Genomic DNA, 15,795 nt, shown 5'->3' on the forward strand with positions numbered 1-15,795 from the left:
TTTGGCTAAAGCTAACTTCGAGCCATAAGGTTCGTTTTCTTTGCATGTCCATGTTGGGTTTTGTAGGGAAAAAGAGCTTTCTCAAGGCAAGCATGCAAACCAAGGCCCCCCCCCCCCCCGCTCTCTCTCTCTCAAATTTTTTGTATAGATCAATTGGTTCAAAGCTATTTTAAGAGAGTAGAGGTCTTGGGTTCAAGTCTCCATTTTGTGGGGATGGATTTTTTCATTTCCGCACATTCGCGCATTTTGCCGGCAACTTCATCATTTTTTTTTCAAAAAGCCATAACTTCTTCATCCGGAAGCCTTTTTCAGAGCCGTTTTTTTAAAACAGCCTAATTTTTCGAGATCTATCCATTGGAACACTTACTTTCAGCATCTTCAGCTTCAGTTTTTTTTAAATGGAAAGTCCATGCCAAGTCATTCTTGACAGCACTAACTATTTCCAATGGATATCCTACATGGAAGATTTACTTAGAAGTAAAGGTCTCTACAGAATAGCCACAGGCCAAGAGAAGAAACCAAAAGATGAAGACAAGGCTGCAAAATGGGAAAATAGACAAGATCAAGCACGTGGTTTGATAGGGATGTCTATTTCTCCTGATCTTAGATTCTATATTGCAGAACTTGAAACTCCTCATGAAGCATTGGAACAAATCACTAAAATTTTTGGGATTAAAAATGAAATTAGAGCCCATCAACTTGAAAATGAGTTGCTTACATTGGATCCTAATAATTTTTCTTGCATTGAAGATTTTTTGTCCAAATTCAAGACCCTTAGATATCTCTTGGAAGGTGTTAAGGTTAAGAAAGAAGATAGTAACCTTATTTATTCCATCCTTACTAAGTTGGGACCAGCCTATTCTGTATTTGTCTCCACCTTCCATTCTACAAGGGAAGCTTTCATTTGTCAAGGAAAAGACTACAAGGCCCCTTCCTTTTACTCTTTTTGTGATTTTTTAATAAGAGAACAAGAAAAACTCTTACACCTTGGTCTTCTTAATCTTGGAAACTCTTCCAAGAAAGCGTTAGCCACCCAACAGCAACCAAATTCAAAGAATCCTAAGAAGTCATATCCTAAAAAGAATGGTCCTAAACCAAACAAGGGTCCTAAGCAAACTCAGCCTCAAAATGAAAGATCATTCCAGCAAAATGATAAGACCAATAAAAACAAATGGAAGAAGACTGATAGACATTGTAACTTTTGTAATCGAGATGGCCACTTAGAATCTAAATGTTTTAAGAAGATGGAAGCCTTGGAAGCCGCAATGAAGAAACATAACATCCATGTGGAGCATTCTTCAACTTCAACTTCATTTTCAGGAATGGCACTTTCTGCATGTCGTTGTCAATCATCTCAGTCTGTTTATGCATTAAATGTATCTTCTTCTTCTCATTCTCATGAGTGGCTCATTCATTCTGGAGCCTCTTATCACATGGCAAAAAACAAAGCCATGTTTTCTTCTTTAAATGATTGTAACACCAAAAATATATATGTTGGTGATGATAGATCTCTTAATGTTTTAGGGACTGGAACTGTTCATCTAGACAATGGTCAGTTTAATGATGTATTATGTGTTCCAACCTTATCCTGCAACCTTCTATTTGTATATCAGATAACTCATTCAGGTGAAGGTAAAATTGTTGAATTTTCACCTCATGATGTTGTAATCAAGGATCTAAGAGATCCTAAACAGATTCTAGCTACTGGTATTGCTGATGATTCCACAAGGTTGTATAAGTTTCACAACTTTGGGTCATCAAATCTTCCCTCAGTATTTGTTGCTCATAATGATGAAGTGGACAAACTTTGGCATGAGCGATTTGGTCACTTAAACTATCGCTCCCTTCAGCATCTATGTAAAGAAAATATGGTGACAGGTCTTCCTATGGTATCTTGCAGAGATGGTGTTTGTTCCGGATGTGTACTCGGAAAACATCATCGGGACAGTTTTGAAAAACGTGCCTCTTGGCACGCCTCAGCCCCTTTACAGCTTGTGCACAGTGATTTATGTGGTCCACTTCCTGTTGCTTCATTCTCTGGCTGCAAGTATTTCTTAACTTTCATTGATGATTTCTCCAGACGCACTTGGGTATACTTCTTAAAACTCAAGAGCGAAGTATTTAACACATTTTTTGCCTTCAAAGTCTTTGTTGAAAAACAATCTGGACATCAAATTCTTAAGCTAAGAACTGATAATGGTGGAGAATATGTTAAAAACACCTTCATCAACTTTTGCACCGAAAATGGAATTCAAATGCAACATACTGTTCCATACACTCCACAACAAAATGGTGTAGCTGAAAGGAAAAATCGCACCTTAAAGGAAATGGCTAATTGTATGTTGCAATCTAAAGGGCTCAGTCTTAGTTTTTTGGGCCGAAGCAATTAATTGTGCAAATTATATAATCAATCGCACTCCTACTAAGGTTCTAAAGAATATCACTCCAGAAGAAGCTTGGAGTTCCATTAAACTAGATGTAAGTCACTTTCGTGTTTTTGGAAGTGAAGCATGGGCCCATATTCCAGATGAAAAGCATAAAGCTTTAGAACCTAAGAGTGAGAAATGTACTTTTGTTGGATATTCTGAAGATGTAAAAGGTTATAGACTTATTCCATTTAAGTCCAAAAATGTTATCATTAGAAGAGATGTAAAATTTGATGAAAATAAATCGGCCTGCGAGCCTAGTCCGGCGGATGTGCCACCTCTTCCTATCTCTTCTACTTTTGAAAACATTTCTTCTTCAGATGATGAAAGTGAGGATGAAAATCCTCCCCCACCTTCTCAGGATCCTCAACTTCCAAGATGGGTCCGTGCTACTCGGGATGCAGCAGGTGATCTTGCCGGTGATCCTACAGATCAGCGACGTACACGTTCTCAGTTTGAAAGAGCCTCTTCTTTACTGGCTCAAGCTCCAGTAAATCATGATCCTGACACTTTTGCAGAAGCTTCAGGCCATCCACATTGGGAAGCAGCTATGAATGAAGAATATCATTCATTGTTGGCAAATGATACATGGGATCTTGTTCCTCTACCAAAGGGACGAAAACTTGTAAGATGTAAATGGGTTTACAGAACCAAGTATGGACCAGATGGCAAAGTTGATAAACATAAAGCTCGTCTTGTTGCTACGGGCTTTTCACAGGTTGAAGGCATTGACTACACTGAAACCTTCTCCCCAGTTGCCAAAATGAACTCTATCCGCCTTGTTCTTTCCCTTGCTGCCTCTTTAAAATGGGAAGTCCATCAGATGGATGTTAAATCTGCCTTCTTGCATGGGGACTTGCATGAAGAAATCTATATGGAACAACCCATTGGCTTCATCCAAACAGACTCCAGCCTTGTATGTCGACTTAAGAAATCTCTTTATGGTCTCAAGCAAGCTCCTCGGGCTTGGTATGCCAAAATGGATAGCTTTCTTTTAGAATCTAGCTTTTCTAGGTGTTATTCTGACAATACTGTCTACACCAAGAAAGTGGGCAACTCTCTTATCATCCTTGTTCTTTATGTTGATGATCTTATTCTTACTGGTAGTGATCCCAACCTTATAAACCATGTGAAGTCCAGCCTTAAAAAGAAATTTGAAATGACAGACTTAGGACACTTACACTATTTTCTCGGTCTTCAAGTCTTGCAATCCAAGGAGGGTATTTCCCTTTCCCAGTCCAAGTATGCTTGTGATATTCTTCATCATTTTCACATGGAAGACTGTAAGCCAGCCCCTTCTCCCTTTCAGTCTGGAGTCAAACTTTCAGCTTCTTGTACTTCTCCTGAAGTTGATGCCACCTTATACCGTCAACTTGTCGGAAAACTCTTGTATTTAACCCATACTCGTCCTGACCTTTCCTTTGTTGTTGGCCTTGTTTCTCGTTTTATGAAAAACCCCCGTGAAAGCAGCTAAAAGAATACTTCGTTATGTTCGAGGTACAGTACAGTTTGGGATTCATTACAGTGCCAAAGCAGCTCCTCTATTAGTTGGTTTCACTGATTCTGATTGGGCTGGTGACCCTGATGATCGGAAGTCTACTGCCGGTTATGTCTTCACTCTTGGTTCAGGACCTATTACATGGGCCTGTAAGAAACATGCTGCCATTTCTCTTTCGTCAGCAGAAGCAGAGTATCGTGGTGCCGTGGAAGCTAGTAAGGAAGCCTTGTGGCTTCGTCAGATCCTATCAGAGTTTGGCTTTGAGCAGCAGCATCCAACCACACTTTGGTGTGATAATCAAAGTGCCATTCAGCAATGCAAAGATCCAGTCCAGCATCAGCGCAGCAAACACATTGAACTACACATGCACTTCATCAGAAAGCTCATTCATGACCATGTTCTTGAAGTGCAATATTGTTCAACAGATGATCAGGTTGCAGACATCTTCACAAAAGCTCTCACAGAGGCGAAGTTCACTAAACTTCGATATATGCTTGGAGTTCAGGAAGTTGTCACTAAGGGGGGATAGGCTCTAGTGCCTCCTTCCTTTTCCTATTGTTTCATATTTGTAAATCCTTCAATCCTATCCCAAGTTGTTCTTAAGGGGGGATGTTAGGATATTCCGACACATAGGAAATAGTTAAGTTCAACTTGGTCTAGTATAGAGTTAGGTAAAGTGTGTTTCTTTACCGTTGTACATTTTGTAACTTACAATCCGACGGTCACGATATGTAGTGATCCGACGGTTCACTCTCTCCTCGGTATTACCGACACTTGATTCGTGGCTTGACACCCAATTGGTCCATGAGTTCTATTTAAAGCGCATGGAGGGTCATTGTTCGGGTAATCCGTGCATGAGAGAAGCTTATGTAAATTTTCATTCTTTGATTAATAAATTGCCTGTAGTAGCCACGTTGGCGCAGGCCGTGGACTATTTCTCTCTTTGAGGGTTTTAACCACGTCAAAAATACTGGTGTGTTGATCTGTGATCTGGTTGTGAGCGGTGTCCTTTTGGTGTTCTTTCTGAGGAACTTACCCTGTAAATTCCTACAATAGGTTATACAAGAATGGCAGGTTGCTATACCATGCTGGAAATCTGCTAATGACTTGGGCCTTAATGGTCTACTCGCATCTCAATGGAATATGATTATCTAGAATATGAAGTGCAGAGGTATTTACAGGACTGAAGAAGCGGACGACATTGTCTGGAAGGGTAGGGGTGGTAAGATAAGTGTTCTTGTTAAAGATATATATCTCTTCATAATTGAGGAAAAAAATGCTCATGCCGATAACATTTTTCCAATTACTTTCTGGAAGTCTGGGTGCCAATACAAGATTATCTTATTCTCTTGGCTAGTGTATCACAACAAAAATCTCACCTGGGTCAATCTTCAAAAGAGGAATTGGCACGGCCCTGCTATCTGCTCTATCTGTTTATCTGAGACGGAGGACAATTTGCACATCCTTCTAAACTGCTACCACACACAGGTTCTTTGGAAGAAGCTGGCCTCATATATTGGGTTCAAATACTTCGCTCACTCAACCATTAAAGATGCTTTTGAATGGTGGAGTAATCGGCAAATGATATGGAGACCTATCCCACTTATTGTGTTCTGGTGCATTTGAAAATGGAGGAATAAGGTCATTTTTCAAGATTATAAGGAGAATTTCAAGAACGTATTTGATCAAATCATCTCTTTATATCACTCTCTTCTTCCCTCCATTCCTCAGCAAGTAAATGAAAAATCAAATGTTACTTCCCCTTCTCAGCTGTTATATCTGAAGGCTCATTTTGATGGAGTAGCAAAAGACGACATATGTGCGTGTGGAGTTTACATAAATATTCTGGAGGATCAGCACTATGCAGTATATTGGAACGGGAGTGCAGGAACAAACAATAAAGCTAAAGCCATGCCTCTATATGGACTTCTATATTTCTACTCTTTCTTGAATATCGACACCCTTCGGATCTATGGAGACTCAAAAATCATTATAGATCATGTTATTGGCAAACACTCCATAAATAACATCAATCTAGCCGGATGGATGTCTAAAATCTCCACTATCTGGAAATCATCAAAGGATTTCTCCATTGCCCACATCAAACACTCCCAGAATATGATCGCTGACGAATTATCTAAGAAAGGCCTGCTCTCCAGTGCCATATATGGAATCTGTGCATCCCCAAATACAACATTTCTCAATGTCGGGTATATAAGAAATATCAATATGACCTGGTATGTATCAAGAACATGACTATCAAACATCTATTCTATGCTCAGGTATCACTGTTCATTCTATATCTCTGAATGCGGTTTCATTTCTGCCATCTGTTTATTTTTTTCCTGTATATGCAGTCATGTTTCCATTTGTTATATGGCCGGAAAGATATAGTTTTCTATTTTCCTTATAACACACTATTCTGTAACAGAATTATATAATATATATATAGATTTTTTTCATACTGAAAAAAAAAGCATTTGATTTCCATCAATTATCAATACTTAAATCCGCCATGAATTGGGATAACGTGGGCTTAAACTAGAGCCTCTGGCCAAAAATTTGCAGTCTACTTTCCATTTGAGGTTCGATTACACTTAAAGTCGTTATCGATTTGGCTAGGTCGTGTTAAAATTAGAGTATCCAGCAAAATTTTGCAATCTGGTTTTTAGTTGCGGTCCGATTTCACTTAAATTGGGGATAAACTTGGTTATCTAGTGCAAAGATTATGTAAAGGAATCCATTCTCCATATTGGAGTTGAAGTTCTATATCTTCATGTAATATTTTAGAAGCAAAATTTTGATATCATTTAAAGAAAGTATATATACTAAATTAAGTTGTATTAAGGACTGTTAGAATCAATTAGTCAAAAAATGAAAATATATTTCAAAAAATGTTAAGATAGGATATGGACAAAAAGAATATTGATTTAAAAAATGTTAGGGATTTTTAATAAACAAGTCCATATCAAATAAAATGTTAGAATAGATGCCCTAAAAAATGAAGGCAAAAACAAAATGTTAGGTTAGAAAGAAAAGCAAAAAACAATAAACTCTGAAAGTGTTGCAAATCTAAATGCCACTACTCTTAGTCTAGTTTAGTTTTGCAAATAATAGTTGTGTGCAGTTTGTTTAGATGCCACACTAGTTTATTTGATCCAATTATACAGTTTAATCATGATTGGATTTGATTTAAATTTGATTGTAAATAAGTAAAAAATAAAATTGGCTCAACAATTTAATTTGAGTTAATGGAGGAAATAAGAAATAGAGGTAGATTAGTCATAAAAAGGAAATATTGTGTTGCTAACTTAAATGCACTCAGATAAATAAATGAAAATGTTAGGAGTAAAAGGATAGGTAGACATGTGAAATGTAATTGAAGCATCAAATTGATTTTATCCTAAGTTGTAACATTGGAAAGCTATGCATTCAATAATGGGTTTTAATTAACTGTAAGTTTTAAAAGCATCCATGTTATTTCATAAATGTCTCCATTTATTCATTTATTCGCCATAACCCACAACTATCACATCCGCCCTCAAAGTCATGACCCCACCATCACTTCCACCTCACGTGTTAAACACCCCCCACCTTACCTTTCATCCTGCATACTCACACAAGATTTGATGGCCCATGTCCCTTCTCGGCCCTCATTCACCGTCCAAACTCTATCAACCGGGGGGTCCGAAATGGGCAATTTCCTAAACCGCTGTCATAAACAACCTTTTCTACGTTTTAGTGTTTCGGGACTTAAAATCTCGAAACTACTTACCGCCTCACCTTAGTCCCGAACGTGGTATATAATCGATCGCTTACCACCACTCCACGTCACACTCCATCTCATGCCTACCATCCAATCAAATGTCGCCTATTCGTTATCCATTCAATTCCGCTCCTGCAAATTTATGATTCAAATGCCACTTAATTAATCCCGTTGGATCATTAATGCAATATTTAACCATTCATTGCCATCCCGCTCCAATTTTTCCATTATAAACCCTGTTAATTCACGAAAACGGTTACAGAATCCATTTCTGTAACCAAACTAACCATTGAAGGTTTCTTCCTTACAACTCGACCACTATTCGACATTAAGCAATTATTTTTCCTGTTTAGGAAATTGACATCTAGGTCCACTTGCTTCTTTTATAGTTATATTGTTTTGACTGTGATCACTCTGTTTCAGGCCTATTTCCATCATTCTCAGTCTACAATTCGTTTGAAAAAATGCCTCCTAAGGGAAAATAAATTGCAGAAGTCCCAAATCCCCCAATTCATCCACAGGCCGACTTCCATCATACCCCACTGGTCGACAAAGATTGTAAAATCGTTAAGACTTCTTCCCAATTTGATTTATATGAAATCTATTGTTGGATGGAAGATCAACTAATTGATCAGACAGATGAGAGAGAGCTCTGGGACTCCCAAATCCCTCACTATGTTTTCCCTTAGATACAAAGAGCACCCGAATTTGTGAGGAAATGCCATTAATCTTATGATCCCAGTCAGAGAGCAATTATTTCACCCACAGGAGAAATCCTTTGTTTAATCAATTCTTACTCCATTGAGAAAATGTTGCAGGCCCCTTCTACTACATCAACTCATCCTTTTTCTCATGAGAACCTGATAGAAGCCTATAAAAAACTAGACTTTACTAAAACATCCCAGACCCTTGAACTTTTTCTAGCTACTGATAGTCCTCTGCTTAAAAGAAACCCTCCTTATGATTCATCCATGTTCCCTGATAGAACCAAGAAAATCACCTCTATTTTGTCCTATTTTCTTGGTTACAACTCTGATCAATATGTTAATGAAGCCATCCTTGGTTTCTTGTCTATCTTTTCTGCTGATTCTAAACCCACTGTTATTTATGATTTCAGTCATTTCCTAGCTGAAGCAATACATGAGCAATTTGTCAAGTTTAATACTGAAGAAGTATTCAAGTATGCTTCAATACTTGTATACCTTTTTATATATTTTCAGGGAGACAAATTCCCATTTACTTTATAGAAACTAGAAGAGGAAGGAAATTAATAATTAGTGATATTCTGGACTTCAATGGGAATGAAGGATAAAGAAGAGTTTACATATAAGCAATTCATAGAACTATTTATTTATCCAGCCATCAGTCTTATGAGCAGCACTCCAGTACCAAGGATCAGTGAGGAGATTGTCAAAGTATTACAGTTGGTTGATCAAGCTACAATAGGGGATTGGTATTGCTACCAAAACTATATAGAGATCAGGGTTTATGGTAGTGAGCTTCCACCCTACAAATTGCCAAAGTACCTGCCTATCAGAATCTTTGCACTGGAATACACAAGACAGAGGTTAAATGTAGATGAAGTACACTTTGTGGCTTCAAAGAAGAAATCACAATTCAAGTTGAAAGCCCAAGTTGGTCCATTCATCTGTAACACCAAGGCAGCAGGAGAGGAAGCAGATAAATTATTAAAGGAGATGAAGTTTAGTCTCAGTTTCACATGGTCTTATGACCCAATGGGAGTGGTTTCTAAACTCAGGCTAGAAAACAAGTTCACTGCATATCACCATACAGCCAGGCCTGAAATAGAACAATATAAGAATCAGTTGGAATGGACAGAGAACACCCTCCAAGAGGCTGAAGAGCAGGCAGTTTCTACATCAAATGTGCAAACTCCACTTGCACAAGAAAAGTCAGCAAAAAGAGGAAGGGAAGAACAGTCTTCTCCTACAACTGAAGCATCAAGCCAAGGCTTCAGAATTGTGCAGAGAAAGAAGAGACCAAGGATCTCTGTGATTGTTGGTGCAACAAATGAACCTCAGAAGACAACATTAGATGGACTTGGAGAGACTATGCTTTATACACAGTCTGGTGGACAATCTACACAGTCCCCAACTCATTCTACTACTTCTCATGAACAACAGGTAATTCAAACTAGTGGAGGCATTCCGAAGGATAAGGAGGAAGACATTTTTCATGTCTTCAGTGAGATTAAAAGGAGGAATGAAGAATTGAAGTTGAACACTTATACCCAATTATGGAAGCATTCTTCTAGCTCTCAAGCCAGGCTTCTCTCAGTCTTTGACTCTGAGAAGGGAAAGATGTAGATGGCTTTCTTACAAGCCCAAATTCCACAGCCTAGGATTGCTGCTCACTATCAAAAGCAGACTTCTTTTGAGTTCAATGTGAAGGATGTGCATCCAATTGATCAAATTGAGATGCACAAACAAACTGGGTAGATGATTTCTTCCACCTTGACTAACATTGCCATGAGTTTGTCAAAAATGCAGGTTACCTTGGCCAACACTCAGTCACAACTTAAGTTGGAGAAAGTCTCCTCATTAGCAAAGGACACCAAGATTCAATCCTTGGAAAATCTAGTGCTGAAGATGGGATATGATCCCTCCAACATAAATGCTGCAGAAGAGCTTATTAAGAAGAAGAATGTTGAAGTTGCAGCATTAAAGAAGCAGCTCAAATTGCCAGCCTCTGAGGACCCAATGGCTAAAGAAATTGAAGAAATATAAAATTAGAAGTCTGACATGATGAATCTCATCATAGAACAAAATCTGCAGATAAAACAAATGGAGGAGCAGATGGAGAAACTGGTCAAGGAAAAAGAGGAAGCTGTTAAAAAGGCTCAAACTCCAATGGATATAGTCCCCCTTGCAGCAATTCCTACCACCAAGGTTTCTACTTCAGCTACAACATCAACTACAAGTACAGCAGAAGGAGCTGAACAACTTGCTAAAGCTGTTTAGAACCAGTCTATCCAAACAGGAGAAATTAAGAAACTGAAGGATGAACTGAAGGAGTTATAGCTTATGAAGTCAGTAACAGACAGTTCACATGCAACTGAGTTGCATAGAGTCAAAATTCAGATTGAAGTACTACAAAGGGAACTCGAGGAATCTTTCATTGGAAACAAATTGGATTTGGCAAAGGAAAGTCTATGGGAAGAAATTATAGAATCAATCAAGGATATTTGGCCCTATATCAAGATAGTGTTTGATCGAAGGATCTCTTGGAGAAAGTTGAGGAAGTAGTTGAAACTATTACTGAGCAGCTTGATGACATGCCAAAAATTGCTTCTGATATCATCAAGTTCCTGAATTCCAAAGACAGTTATGAGCTTGAGGAATTAGGCATAAGTGACATAACAACAACTACATTTTAGGTAAAGAAGATCATCACTAAGAAAAACCTCATCCTTCAACTGCAGGAAAAATGCAGAAATGTCAATACCATAGTTCAACGGTTTTTCAGCAGGATAGAACCCTTGACCAACAAGGGTTTGCCCTCCATGCTTGTGATTAATGACAAATTGATGCCAATTGAGGATTATGTTCAGAAGCTGACAGAGGTGGGAACCCATGCAACTTACATTTCAATCATAAGAGGTTCAGCAACACCAACACTTATAATAAATGCACTTAGGGATACCTTCATTATTTTGAATGAAATCAGACACATATTTTTAGTAAAACCCACTTTTACTGAATATACAGAGATGGATGGAATTTAAAGAAGAGTAACTAAGATATCTATCCCAGAAAAGAAACGTTGGGAAGAATTGTCAGAATTACTTGACTAAAGGGTGATCTAACAACATTCATCTTTTAAAGGAACAATCAACATATCTTCAACAGTTTTCAATATTTCCAGCAACAATCATCAACGGCTCAGCAACAAAATAGTGCCACATCAACTAGTAGTTTATATTTCTGATTTTGTAATCACTTATTTTTGTAAAACAATTTGAGATATTTTCTTAGTTCTATTATTGTATAAATAACTCTCTTTCACGAGTTATTAAGGGTTTCACCCTTGGAGAAGCATTTCTAGACATTAAATGTACTTGACTTTTCTAAAACATTAATACAAAGTTGAGGATTCTAAATTCTGGTTCATATAGTTTCGTTTTTCCTATAAGTTTTTCGGATTATATTCATAGTGTTTTTCTTTATATTCTTATGTTTTACAAAGATAGCTAGGTAGGAATAATTGAGTTTCAATCTATTCCTATAAGCTTCTGAAGTAATCATCTATAAAGAGAATGAATTATATTAACTGTCTGTTTAAATAATTACCTCTTAATTATTAAATCATCAACATCTTTTGTAAACTTAAGCATATTCTATTAAACCTTCTGAACATGGTTTAAAGGTTTTCATACTTATGGTTATTTGATGTTCAATGTGAATATTGTAAAAATCATATCATTTCTCTGTTTCCGCTCACCAACATACAATCTATATCACTATGTGAATTTTAATAGCAGCCCTCTGTTTTAATATTAATATTATTCAAAAGGTTAGGCATCATTGTTTTATATCTATTTCATAAATTGGTCCTCCAAATTAAAACAAAACTGCCAAAACAATTATCTTAGATGCCCTGGCATGATGACTGACCATTATCATCTGAGAGATACAACAAGGACAATAAATGTAACATGGTTGGTGCAAATTCACATTTAAGAGTTCAACTAGCGTTTCTCCTTTTACAAAGTTGTTCAAGATTTGTATACTTGTGTTTCAAGACATATTGAACCCAAAACATTAAAATAAGGGTTTATATATCATCCAACCTAGACAATGATATGATTGAAAACATTACCTATGAAAATGAAAAGTTGGATGAAAATTAATATAATTCCACTATGTTTTCATGGATGACAATGGGCAACAATCTTTTGTTGATATCCAACCATTGTGCCTAGTTGGTTTTCTTCTTCTACATTTGACTGCTCTAATACTTGAAATAAAACATTTCCTTCATGTTTTATTTCTCTTACACTCACTTGTCTCTATTTCTGTAAAATATTTGAATGGTACAACACCATTGAACCCCTTAAATAAAAGAACTCCAATTTTATAAATGAAAATATTCATTTCATATTTTAAGGTTTTTTTACATTTGAATAGATTGAAGGAATAACTCTTACTTGTGAATTATAATTATAATCTAAATTATGTAATGAAAATATAATGAAGTAGACCAATCAAAGAATTTTATGAAACTATTAGAGATTAGGGGAAATGAGTGATGTTAGGTATGAAGACTTTTGAAGAGAATTTTGGAGATATTGTGAAGGAAATTGAGGAAATTGTTTAAACTAAAAATCTGCTTTTGGCGTATTTGTTATGGTCCTTTGTCATTATATATGGTGACCATTTGTACAATACAAACACACATAAAATTGTTTTTATAATATAATTCCCCCCTTAGCAAGCTTCTTATCTAAATTCATCGTGTCCTTTGTTTCATTATTGGTTATTATGACCAATAATTAGTATCAGACCTAGGTTGTGTTCGATGAAGAGACCATTCAAAGAGAGGATCAAAGTTTGAATTTTATAGGTGAAAATAAAAATGCAATAAAGAGAATCAATCTTCAAATTTGTGGTCATAGGTTGGCTTGAAAGTGCTACCGTCAGAACCACAGAAATACAATCCTACAATAACAATGGGTGTTATATATCCAAATTTTAAATTGAAGAGCACATGAAGCTTACACTATGCGAGAAATCCATTTGTATGGAGTAAAAGCAACACATTTTCGCAAAGAAAAAGTACGGTGATGGCATTTGTAGTGATGCAACAACACACCAAATAGGATTAAGAGGATGGTCGTGTTGATCTCCAAATGTGTCAGAGCCCAAGGTTACCACCATCACAATTTTTTTTTGCTTATGGTGTTGCCCCCACGCTGAAACATTGAAGGTTTGAAGTCATGGAGAGTTATCAGGTTTGCAGAGTTCTGATGATTTTGTTTAAGTTCATGACAATATTTTGTGATAGTATTTTCAAAAGATGAAGCAATGTGTCGTACAAAATCTCCATTGTGCAGGTTTCAAACAATGGACCGCCAATGAAGATTGATGGTTGTGCAAAACTAGAGGAGAAGAAACATGGGATATTAGATTTGTATGTGATAGAACAAGAGGAACCATGGAGCATATGGACCCATTTTAGGAATTGAAGAACCATATGTGAAAATAAATGAGAAAATGTATGTTCATAGTGGAATGAATTGTTCATGTGTCTTTTTCCTTATGTTAGCCCCAAGTGTGTACTTTCCTAAAGGTTCACAAGTTATGATTTTCAGTCAATTGTGCAAGGGGTGTAAGGACCTATCAAAAAGTTTTGTGTAAATTGCTATATAATACTGGGGACATTTCAAAACAACTCATTTAACATAAACCTAATCTTTCCATAAGTTTTTTGCAACGAAATCATCCTATTGCAAGCATACAGTTGCACTATGAAATATTTCCGTAGCGCTCACCGAAAAAATTTAAACTTAGGTTTTCAAGCTGCTAGCCCTATCATTTCAAATGCCTGAATGGTTTTTCAAAATTTCATATCTCTTTTTATCCTTTATGTGACATTTAGCAGCATTTTGAAGCCCAATAACGAAGTCTAAAAGAAAACCCTAAAATCGCCTAGTTTTCCCTAAACAATAATTTCCAGCAAATAAATAAAATCATTTGTAGTGCACAACAAGGTTGTGGAAGGGTTTATGGATTCTGACCAGTGGGATTCAAGGTTTTGGAAGGATTTGTAGCGTAAGAGCGTTTGCAAGATGGGAAGATCAGGCCATGTGAAACGTTTTGAGCTGGATGGAATGTATTTTGAGGTTTATCCACAATGTTATTATTGTCCATCACTTCAATTGACATAACCTGATTTGGTGTCATGAATTTATACATTCTTTTGATGGAAGCACGACCCGAATAAGAAACCTACAGTTTCCAACCACTGAGGAATCCATTGTAGAGGCCACAATTTTTCCTACTTAGGGTGAAATATGGTTTAAAAAACAGAGACTACAAAACATGGATCTAAATTTCTTCTTGAAGGAGGACTATCAAGACCAAGGCTGGAATGTAGGAGTCCCCTAGAACATGTTGAAGCCTGAATGGTCTAACGCTCTCAAGATTGTGCATATCTTCTTCACTTATGAAGGAAGGTACTCTAAAGTTTATTTGTATCACATGAGTTTTAACTTTTTTGTGTAATCTAGAAGGTTTCAGTAAAATGAATTTCCCTATTTTCTTCGTCAAAGTTTGTTGAAAATATCTACCAAATTTAGAACGGACCTAACCTTTCACCTCATGACATTTGTCATCATGGTCTAATAAAGATATTATATACTCATGAGTTGAAGAAGTAGGTGGAACAACTGAGACAAAGAAATATGAGAAATTTTGCACCCATAAGGCAAAGGAGAGGTAAAACTAAAATTTCTAACCTAGTCATATCCATGTTGAAGAACATACTGAAAACCCCACAAAATAACCAGAGATTAGGGTCTATAAGAGTGTTGGAAATAATACTGAGAGGGGGGGTGGAGTGAACCAGTATTAGCAAATCAATAAAACATTTTGATTTCATACTCTGATTTATATACGCTACTTCAATTAAGGAAACCCGTGTGTATACGCAACTGTGTTTAATGCAATTAGTGTATATCCAGTAAACTTATGATTTAGTTAATCCATTATATTTTTTTCTTGCATCAAAATTTCATTAACCATATAAACAGTAAACATGAACAGAACAAACAGTGACACACATGAACACAAGATATAAGGTGGAAACCCAATGTGGGTGAAAACCACTTGCTGCAATCGTCTCTATATTATTTTAAATTAGAAGCTTCTTTTTATAATTTTGTACTGGTGCAGACTTATACCAGTACACAGGCTTCTACCTGCAGAAGGCTACAACCTTCTCTCGTTCTCTAGCTTCTCCTGGAAGGGAGTTACAACCCCCTTAGCTCTTGTACTAGCTGTTGTGTTTACTAGTACGTACATGCAGGCCTACAGAAGGCTACAACCTTCTCTTTTCTTCCAGGGACCACGTTTCATTAATTTTCA

This window comes from Pinus tabuliformis, chromosome 3_2 (assembly GCF_031772625.1).
Source record: "Pinus tabuliformis cultivar Carrire ecotype Pingquan chromosome 3_2, CPIR1, whole genome shotgun sequence".
Lineage (NCBI taxonomy): Eukaryota > Viridiplantae > Streptophyta > Pinopsida > Pinales > Pinaceae > Pinus > Pinus tabuliformis.